Genomic DNA, 11,205 nt, shown 5'->3' with positions numbered 1-11,205 from the left:
ATTGGTAGTCCAAAACTAATTTGCACAACTGTTCAATTTTCATAGACATAGTTTGTTATATTATACAACAGCTACAGCAGAATCAATCTGAAGATTATATATCACCCCCATTTTTTCAGTTTCTAATCAATTATGCTGCAACAAGGAAATAAATGTCATTCACCTCCTGCTTTTTAAGGGGGTCAGAAGATTATTTCTCTGACAAAAATTTGTGGCCTGTGTATATAAATAAGGCAAAATAGGTAGAACTGAACAAACACATGGTTGACCAATAAACATTAGAGTCAAGGCATTTCACCCTCAATACCAACTACCAAGTACTAAAACAAAGATAAGGTTATAGGAGTAGATAGTGTATTGACTTCTAACTATAAAGGATTGTATATGCATTGAAAACTCTACTAGCTACAGAGGATTTGAAATAGCAGCACAAAAGAGTTTCAAGGACTCATAAATTGGTAGTCCAAAACTAATTTGCACAACTGTTCAATTTTCATAGACATAGTTTGTTATATTAGACAAATTTTCATGTCAAAAAAAGAAAAGAATAAAACAACTATATATTTGTAATGCATTACCACATAATGAACCAAAACTTCAAAACAATGAGTCAATTGGTCTTCTCATATATGTACTCTTCTTCATTTGAACCAATGGGGGACTTCAATTCCGACATTATGCTAAGTATTAATGTCTCCTATTGGTAGTCCAAAACTAATTTGCACAACTGTTCAATTTTCATAGACATAGTTTGTTATATTATACAACAGCTACAGCAGAATCAATCTGAAGATTATATATCACCCCCATTTTTTCAGTTTCTAATCAATTATGCTGCAACAAGGAAATAAATGTCATTCACCTCCTGCTTTTTAAGGGGGTCAGAAGATTATATATCACCCCCAATGAAGAGTGTGCTACTATCACTCTTGCTTTGCAAATCAATATGCCTTTCTGAACTAAGTGATGTTGAAACAATGCCAGGTATTGGAAGTTCAGCTTCTAGGTCAAAAGGTTTAGCGCAGCTGCTTTCTGGAATGGGTATAATGCACTTTAAATATGCAGTTATGTAAACATGTTCTCCGTTTTCCCTATCTTCATTTTCCTTTATGTTAATAAAGGAAGTTGAAAGTGGAAGTAAGTCAAACTAATGTTAATTGGTTTAATAAGAAGGAAAATATTCATGGAGAATCAGAGGCAGCTGCCAGTGGAGAGGTAGTTTTCACGATTTGAATTCATGACCTCCAATTCACAAGGAATCAACCTTACCATTGCATTGAGACACACCCTCTCCTTGGAGAATTAAACCAAAGGAAAATTAAAAATTAAGAATAAACTGATAGGCGCAGTAACAAAAAAAGAAAGTCATGCTGGATAATAGATTAGATAAACACAAGTGAAGAATTGACTCAAAATATATAACATGCAGTAACAAGGGCATTAAGGACACCAGAAAGTATAAAACTGGATATAGTACACCAAAAATCAAAATTCATGAACTTAATTCTTTTGAAGTAGTGAAGTTAGTCTACCACTGTTTAATGGGTCTGCAATACTGGCTAAAGTCAAATTATGTTTAGTTTTAGTTTTTTTCGAGGCTGCATTTTGGTGGGTAGCTGTTTTACAGAGGTGAGATAATGACCGCAACCATGAATTTAATGCCAGTTTACGAACAACACCATCATAATCAGCCACTTGTGAATATAACTCATTAAGAACCATGTTTTGTGCATATTGTGGCAACATAGGAATCATCTGTGCCAACAGTATCATCAGGACGGGCAAGGCCTAAAAAGTAAATAAGAGGCTTGCAAAATGAAGTTAAGAAACAATATTACGGTCAGGATCCTCTCCAGTACCGGAGAGGGAAGTACATGATACTCTTTCCTTTAAATGCAAAATGAAGGCAATAACCTGTCTCTCCAGTACTGGAGAGTATTCATTTCCAAGCTCTGAGTACAATAAAAAGTGGCAAGGCATCCAACAGGAAGATGTGGGACAATTCCCACGACCCCAGAAGTCATACCCTCAGAGGGAGTAATTCAAGGATATCCCTATAGTTAAATTGCATAAAAGAATGAATATGTATTCGAAATATAAGTCTCAGACTTCGGATTAAGATAACAAGTAGAATCAAATACCACCAAGGATATTTGTATATAATGGAAAACAAGTTGCTCCTTCAATGACACACTATCATTCTTTTCAGATTCCTTCCCCAGACATAAATGCCACGTACAAAGAATGAGAGGCTCGAGCTACTTTTCAATTCGAGTGCTCCAAATATCTAGCTTCAATTAAGAAAGCAATACTTAATGCAACAAAAATCCAGACGACCCAAAATATTATTTAATACATGTCTGAATTAGCTTATCTAGTATTTTAGGATATATTATATGTAAAATGCTGCAGAGATAAGTTTTGGCTGCAAAGCTATTTTGTGTAAAGATCCAGAAAACCGTTCATGTACTTGGTTGATATAGGATACAAAAACACAGTTGGAGTACCATGTTGCTGAATACATGGCTGGGCAAACACTCAACAAAAGTTGGAATGACTCATAGGTAAAACAAAATGTGAGCTTTGTACTGTATTCTAGTCTAGAAGACATATAGAATCTAACAAAATGTAAATAAAATAAAAAGTAAATAAAATTTGAAGTCAAAGGCACAATTGAATAAGTCGTATTTGGACCATTTGTTAAGTCAACATAAGAGGGCATATAGTTCGCAAAGCCTTGAACTGTCTATCTAATAAACCATATCTATAAAACTGTCACGCCTAATGAATAGAACAACTAAAACAGCATCATAATAAACTAAGCAAATTTCAATATCGATATCACTTATTATCGCCTATGCCTATCAACTTCCAACAAGACAAAATTTCTGAAATTAGTAAAACCGGACAACAATAAGATACACACAAAGATCCACAAGCAGTTATGGCAATAGCAAAGGAATTAAAAGCAGAAGAAACTAATTACCTCCAGAGCAATCCCAAAAACAGCATCCTTGTTAATCAATCCCACACTTCGGCAAAGGATGTGGCACAGAGTGTCAGTGACACATGTGATATTTTCCATTAAAAAGGGCTATGTAACTTGCCCAAAAAGAACATTCTCACCACAATATTGGAGAAAGAAGAGTGGGTTTCAGGAATAAGGCAACAAACACATTCATCGGCTGACCATGAAAGATGGCTGCAAATTTTTATTTTTCCCTAAACTATAAAGCTTTCCAGTAAATCAAATCATATTTTCAAGGGGGTCCTATGTGTCGTAGGAGTGCATTTTTAGTGTGCAGTCACACCATGTAGCTAAGCATGATGCCCTATTCCACCAGAGGCTGGCCAAGAGAAATTTGTATTATATTGAAACTTACCAAATAATAGACTAGATAAAAAATGGGATGATCTAAGACATCAAGATTTACATTCTAATCAAATGCGGAAAGTGCAAGCTACATTAAAGGTGTTAATGAAGTACTTGTCAGAAAACAACAACATCAAATATATACAATGTTTGTAAACTGGAAGCAACTCACCATAACACATATTATCAAGAAACCAGCACAGAAAATACTTGTCACTGAGCCAACCTGCCAAGGTCAAAAGTTAGCGACCAATAAGTTTTAGCAGAATTTTTTAATCAACATCGTCCTCCAATTTTTCCGTTGACTCTTGCAGCATGGCCTGAACATTATATTATACGGATATACTTTTTTTCATAGGTTGAAAAACATGAAGCAACTCATACTTAGATAGAACCTCATATAGCTTCTTTTGACGACCTCTGAATTCAATGGGGAAGTGCATCAACAAGATAAACAACCAACATCATTTTGTGAACGTTATCTTTGATGACATAGTAAGAATGGTGCCATCAGAAAGACAACAGTTTACCTTCCACTGTATAACAAGAAACCAAGAGAAGCAATGAATGAAATAGCTGCAAAAGAACATTTGAAGAACGTTCACAACTATACATGAGAATTTTGTGTGGTAAGTATGAAATCCACATGGAATGTAGGAAAAATGAAAAATAACTTTTGAACATTAAAAGGTCATCAAATCAAATGATGATGACAGCAATAACCTGCAAGGAAGAGTTTAGAAGCTTCTACACCAGTGGCAGCTCTGCTTACGCTCATGTAAATCCAGATGATAGCCTATTGTTATCAGGGTGAGAAGATGAAAAAACAAGATATTTTTACATTAAATAAACCTATGTGAACACTTCTTATTTTAAGTATTAGAATGGTTACAGGGAGATAAGATTTGTATGCTTGCCTGTGCGAAGTAAATAAATCTGTTGACAATAAAATAAGCAGGCTTATTTGTTTGTTCACTTCTTGTCTCAAATAACATTCGAGATGCATGATTGCATGAACAGAATATAATTTACAACAAACTGTTGTGCAATTCTCCAAAAAGAAGGTAAATATACCCAGTGATATATCTCACCCAGAACAAGACAAGCAATGTATAAGTAGAGAAAAACAGAAGACCAGGAATCTCCATAAGCACCTGCTCTAGTGCCTATACCATGATATATGATAATTGGTCAGAACATGATTGAAAATAAATACTGAATTGCAAAACGGAGGAAGAAAAGCCCGGAAAGAAAATGACAGAAAAATGAAGGTAAAAAAGAAGAGTTCATAATTTCCAATATTCACATCATTCAAATTATGTATTCCTCATTTACATGGTTGACCATTGTAACAAGTTGCAGCTCTACACTGCTTCAAAATGATTTACAACACTCTTTTTATGAATCTGCTACATAATTGAAATACTAAGAAAATATGAACCGCTTCTGACTTAGAAGAAAAATTCCACTAGGAGCCTCTCTTGGATTTGCAATCTTAATTCTGTCCATATGTGGGTTTTTTCATCCCTTGTGGTCCTCTCTCATCCTTTGTAGTGTTCTTTGAAACCATTTTGACATTCCTTTATCTATTTATTTATTTATTTCATCTCTTGCGGCTGCTGTCTCCCTTTTATTTCATTACTTTTTTCTTTCCATTATCTATTTATTTATTTCCAGTTTTCTTAATCTTTCGGCACATATTTTTTAGATGTGTGATTTTTATACAAATCTGAGAGACCACAAGGCCTTCTATTCCTTTCAAAGAGGGGAGGTGTGATAGGAAAAGTGAGTATTAGAGTTCTCGGCCACGATGCGTAAAGCAATCCTATTTGGAGGGATCAAGACACCCTAGCCCGATGGAAGTATATTAGTCCCTTCATTTCTTTCATTCCCCTTAGTTTTCATTGTTCGAAATTCAGATTTCATGAGGTTTTTAGTGTTTTTGAACTTTTTGTATGCTTAAAGGTGCAATCAAGCCATCCTTCCAAGAGGAAAACAAAAAGAAGCTCTCTATTCCCTATAGATATAAAAGGCAAATCCTATTCAAACGAGAATTATAATAAATAAAGGAAGGAAGATAAAAACAATATTACAATGCATAAAACTAAAACTTAAACAAGAAAGAAGAGGAGTTCAGAAATGTTAATGAGAAGCGATCTAAACTTAAAGAAGAAGATCGATTCGTAAAATAAAATAAAAAATCACAAACCAAATCAGAGATCAGAAGATTGAAAGAATGTGAAAATGATGGATAAAATCAATCAAAAAGAAAGTGAAGAACAAACAAACAGATAATGGAAACTAACAAGTCAAAAACGGAAACTTTGAGTGTCAGCCTCACATCCTACATACCTTAGTTTTCAGATAGCAAGTGACTTACAATGGAACCCCTAATAAGGGATGGCAACAAATAAAGTTGATCTGCTACACCTCCTCACTTCATAACCAATTCTCCTGGACATTGGTTTTCAAATAGACATTTCTGGTAAAAAATATATATTATGGGATTTGAAGTGGTTCAGTAGTCATTGCACTGCTGGTATTACAATTTCATAAAAGGAATGATAGTTAAGTGGATCCAATTGAGTAGTTTATCATGAGAATAACAAATTGAGTAGTATATCATGAGAATAACAAAGTGAAAAGTTCAGTATTGAAGGTTATAAAAGATTATCAGATCTCATGAAAACTTAACATTTAAAGAATGACTTACAATCTGCTTATTAAATCGTGAAGAACATCCCTTGAAAAAAGAAACTTTCTGAAATAACTGTTCATACAAATTTATCGAAATCTAAAAATACACAACAATAACCGCATATATGTAGGTAAGTGATGAACAAAATTAATACTAAGGCAATTGAATTGCTGATATGACTTTTTTTTGGTCATGTTCTGCAAAATTCTGTTTCAGAATCTGAGATTTGAGAAAGTCTAGCATGCATCTAATAGAAGTTACTTAGTGCTAGATGTTAAAACGTGAGATAATATACAAAGAAAATATTTCTTTTTCACAAGATAGAAATGTTAATAACCATAAAAATAGATGAGGCCAAAAAGACTGCAAAAGGATATGCAGTTACAATCAGATGTAACCATTCATGAGATATTGTCAGAATCCTTGAGGATTGGCCATAATAGAATATTTCCTTCTATATATACAGAATATTTTCAAAGTTCAAACCATACAAACATCGTATTTACACTTCAAGAGTGGGTACGAAGCAGAGATCCAAACACACCCCATTCTAGTTCATTGACAAGAGAAGTAAGGCATTTCATGAAGGAATTGATTGATATTTTGATACATTTAACATACTGGAATCAAATCATTTTCATACAATTTCATTCCATGACCATGCTGGAAAGCCGGTTCAAGAAGGCATGAATGCATTTACATGATGATTTTTAACAGAATGTCAAGCCTATAAAAATAGGTGTGTTGTTACAGAATATACAACAATAATAATTAAGCATTAATCCCATCAGGTAAAATCAACAACATGCCTACATGAATCGCTAAAATGCTCTATCATAAATGCTATTTTGGCTGAAAAGCTATTTTGTGTAAAGATCCAGAAAACCATTCATGTACTGAGTTGATATAGGATACAAAAACATAGTCGGAACTACCACGTTGCTGAATACAAAGCTGGACAAACACTCAACAAAAGTTGGAATGACTCAGGTAAAACAAAATGCAAGCTGTTTGTACTGTATCTTTGGACCATTAGTATTCAGTTTTCTAGTCTAGAAGACATATAGAATCTAACAAAACGTAAATAAAATAAAAAGTAAATCAAAAAATTAAGTCAAAGGCACAACTGAGTAAGTCGTACCTGGACCATTTGTTAAGTCAACAGAAGAGGGCATAGAGTTCGCAAAGCCTGGAATAGGTATAGAAGAGCCACAGCCTGACTCCTAAACCCTAGTCCTAAAACTGTCTAATAAACCATATCTACTAAACTATGCAAATATCAATGTCAATATCACATGTCGCCTACGCCTATCAACTTCCAACAAGACAGAATTGCTGAAAAGAGTAAAATAGGACAACAATAAGATACACACAAAGATCCACAAGCAGTTATGGCAATAGCAAAGGAATTAAAAGCAGAAGAAACTAATTACCTCCAGAGCAATCCCAAAAACAGCATCCTTGTTAATCAATCCCACACTTCGGCAAAGGATGTGGCACAGAGTGTGACACATGTGATATTTAAGCCTTCTAGTTATGGCAATAGCAAAGGTACATAATGACCTGACGGTGGCTTGCTACATTATGCCTTGTCAAGCCTTCTACTTTCATTAGTTCCAATATTCTTGAAGGAATAGCAGATCACATATTCTTGATCGATGCCAAGTTGTCCCAATACCTTCACAAGTATTTTGTGCATCTCTGGTGTCCAGTCTACCTGAGACAAAAATCAAGTACTAAAACTGTATTTAGAAAATAAAAAATGGCAGATAACATATATTACAAACTAAGTATTTATGGCATACAAAAAACTATTCAAATTCAGTAGTTATTTGTATGTGGATCATACATTTCTACTTTGATCACAACATCTCAATGAATTTTTCCATAACTAGAGAACACATTCTATTTAAAACTGATGATATGAAAAGTGATGATTGGATCAGTGCTCTTTAAAGAAGATTTGATAATTCCATTATAAAATTTCCTTTAATCAGCTAATGAATGTGGAATGTGAAAATGTTTAAAATCCATGTAATTTCTTCATTAATTCCAAGCATGAAAATGCAAAATATTGGGAATATTGACATATTAAAGAACACTTTCAACATTCTCACTCTCACCCTTAGAACGATTCGCAAAGTCCTCTTCCTCCTTAAGCAGAGTCTTCTTGGGTTCCCTTTGTAATGAAGTACTTTCAGCACTCAAATTACCACACGTAGTTTCGACAGGTTTAGGTTCAAACATGGTTACATTAGAAACTATATAGCTCATGTCATATTAGAATAAACAGGCAACTTAGTGCTACAAAGTCCAAACACAATGGTGTCAGGCTGTCAGCAGTCAGGTCCTCCAAAAATTTGGCGTCACCAATTAAGTCCTTGAAAGATGTAATATTAAAGGACTTTATTGGTGAGATAAGTCATTGGAAGGACGTATGTGGTGCAGGTGATGCTTTAAATCTTTGAAGGACAAAAAACTTTTAAGGCCCTAACTGGTAACACTATTTTTTTTGGAAAACTAAGACAAAATTTACTCTTAATAGTAAATGCCAATGTATTGTCGGCTTGTCATTAAGATTTACAGACCTTATGAACCACATGCTGCCAGATATTTCTGAGTTTGTCCTCAGAGAGTGGTTTGCTAAGGAACTCAACTGCACCAAGCTTAAAAAAGAAAATGGAATTACGAGTCAAGAGATATGTACTCAGTTTAATTAATTAAAAATTATAGTCTAGTAATATGAAGTTGATTCTACTAGTGCACTAGTTTTGAGGAAAAGATACTTCTGGATTTTATTTTATAATTCGAAAGGACCAAAAGCATGAATTAACATAATGCCAATTAAATAGAAGATGGAGTTGTCTCAAAGAAATTTAGTTAACCAGATATAAACCCATGAATAATAGGGATGGCCAAGTCCCTACATCAAAAGTTGTCAGAAATTTTTACAGCAATTAGAGAAGAGCTTTGAAGTAAAACTTTACTCATTTCCCATGTCATTTTCCCTTTTACAGCACTCATCAATTTCATTTGGTAAAAGTTACTCAATATAAAAACAACAGCAACTAACAATCCTACGGACAGAAAAAAATATAAATAAAATTAACAAAAAACTTACAATTTTTACAATTACTGAAGGCATAATGTTGATTCTTTATATTAGGAATTGATTTTGGCTTAGCATTCAAACAGTGCATCTTCGAGGTCTAAGTTTAATGGGGGGAAACTAATTTAATTATTTTTCCGTTAATGATTGGCAAGTCCTCAGCATTCTCAAAAAATTTGAAACTTTCCAGGCCTCTGCTTGTACTCACCTGCAATTTCAATGAATGCATATAGTAACAAGATACATGAGAGTGTAGTAGCAAAATGTATAAGATATAAAAAAGTCAATTACAAGATAAGTTCCTCCCCTGATTTTAATATATTTTATGATCAAGACTCCGGATTATCATTCTTCCTCAGAGATATTCAAATTATTTTTCTATTTTTCATCTTGAGCATCTGACATATTCTTCTCATCTTGAGTAATTGACATGTTGATTTTAATATATTTCGATGATTGTCATTTATATAGAAAATAAAATTTCATTACCTCCACTCTGGCAATGTGTAAGTCTTCAAGTCTACTTGAAAATGAAATTTAATTTTTCATTGCAGAATGTAGATCCTGTACAGAAACTCTCAACTTTACCATATTGATGAAACTGTTCCCAAATTAGTGTCACTTGCCAATAGCATACCAATGAATCATGGGGAATATTAAAATAACTATAAAGCCATTCATAAATTCATGAACCAATTACCAATGAACATAAATTCATGAACCAATTACCAATGAACAGTGATTTGATGAACCACTAGGAATAATAAGGTAGCATAATATTATGCTACCTTATTAGTTATTATAGAAATTTAAATTAAAAAATAATTATGATGACAATTAGGGGTTTTCGCGGTTTGTGTCTGTTTTTAGGCAAAAAAATATTCTATCTAAACAAATAATTAATTTACGATACGCTCTTGTCAAACTTTTTTACATGACATTCAATTTAATCTAATCCAAATATTATCTACCCTTTACAATTTTCTACATATAGTTTTAATAATTGAAGTACATGTAATTTGTGTGGAAAAAAAAGTAATGTTATCAGAATAGTTTACATTAGTAACCAACCCTTTTAACCTTAATTACTAATGTATAAGTTTACGGTTCTCAGACTAATGGTGCTTTCAACTTTACCCATGTATAAATGCACCACAAAAAGAAATAAATGCACTACAGCATAAATCTGCCTAGAAGCAGAGAAAGGTTTGGCCAGAATAATTGTTAACCAAGTAAATAAGGCAATGTTATACTTGAGTGAATTAATCTTAATGCCAGTTACTAACATAAGAATCAAAAGAAGAAGAAATCTTACTTGGGTGTAAATCTTATGGTCAAGTTTCTATATGAGAAGCAATCTTGGCCATTTGACTTTGAATATTTATACATTTTTTCTCTTATTTTTTCTCTTCAAGGGTGTTCAATGTAGAAAGCTTGTTCCATGCACAGCAAATTTCAACCCTGGTGTCCAAACTCCTCTCTACCTCAAACTGCAAAGAAAGAAGTTAAAAACTAAACTAGTGCAGGACTGAACTAATCTCAAATTTCTAATCAAGACTTCATTTGGCTTTACATCTTTGAAAATGCCTGCCATATTGGCACCTACTTCTATTTCTTGTTGAAAATTGTTGATCTTCACTAGAAGTTCTTCATAATCGAAATTGTTGCAAATTGTTACAATTACCACATATGTGGCAATCAAAGTACTGATATGACTTTTCTTTGGTCATGTTCTGCATAATTCTGTTTCAGAATCTGAGATTTGAGAAAGTCAGGCATGCATCTAATAGAAGTTACATAGTTCTAGATGTTAAAACATGAGAATACAAAGAAAATATTGTGGCAATCAAATTGCTGATATGACTTTTCTTTGGTCATGTTTTGCATAATTCTGTTGCAGAATCTGAGATTTGAGAAAGTCTGGCATGCATCTAATAGAAGTTACATAGTTCTAGATGTTAAAATATGAGATAATATACAAAGAAAATATTTCTGTGGTGAAGATAATTTGAATAAGCCCTTTGG

This window comes from Lupinus angustifolius, chromosome LG06, assembly GCF_001865875.1.
Source record: "Lupinus angustifolius cultivar Tanjil chromosome LG06, LupAngTanjil_v1.0, whole genome shotgun sequence".
Taxonomy (NCBI): Eukaryota; Viridiplantae; Streptophyta; class Magnoliopsida; order Fabales; family Fabaceae; genus Lupinus; species Lupinus angustifolius.
Note: the sequence above shows the minus strand (reverse complement) of the source record.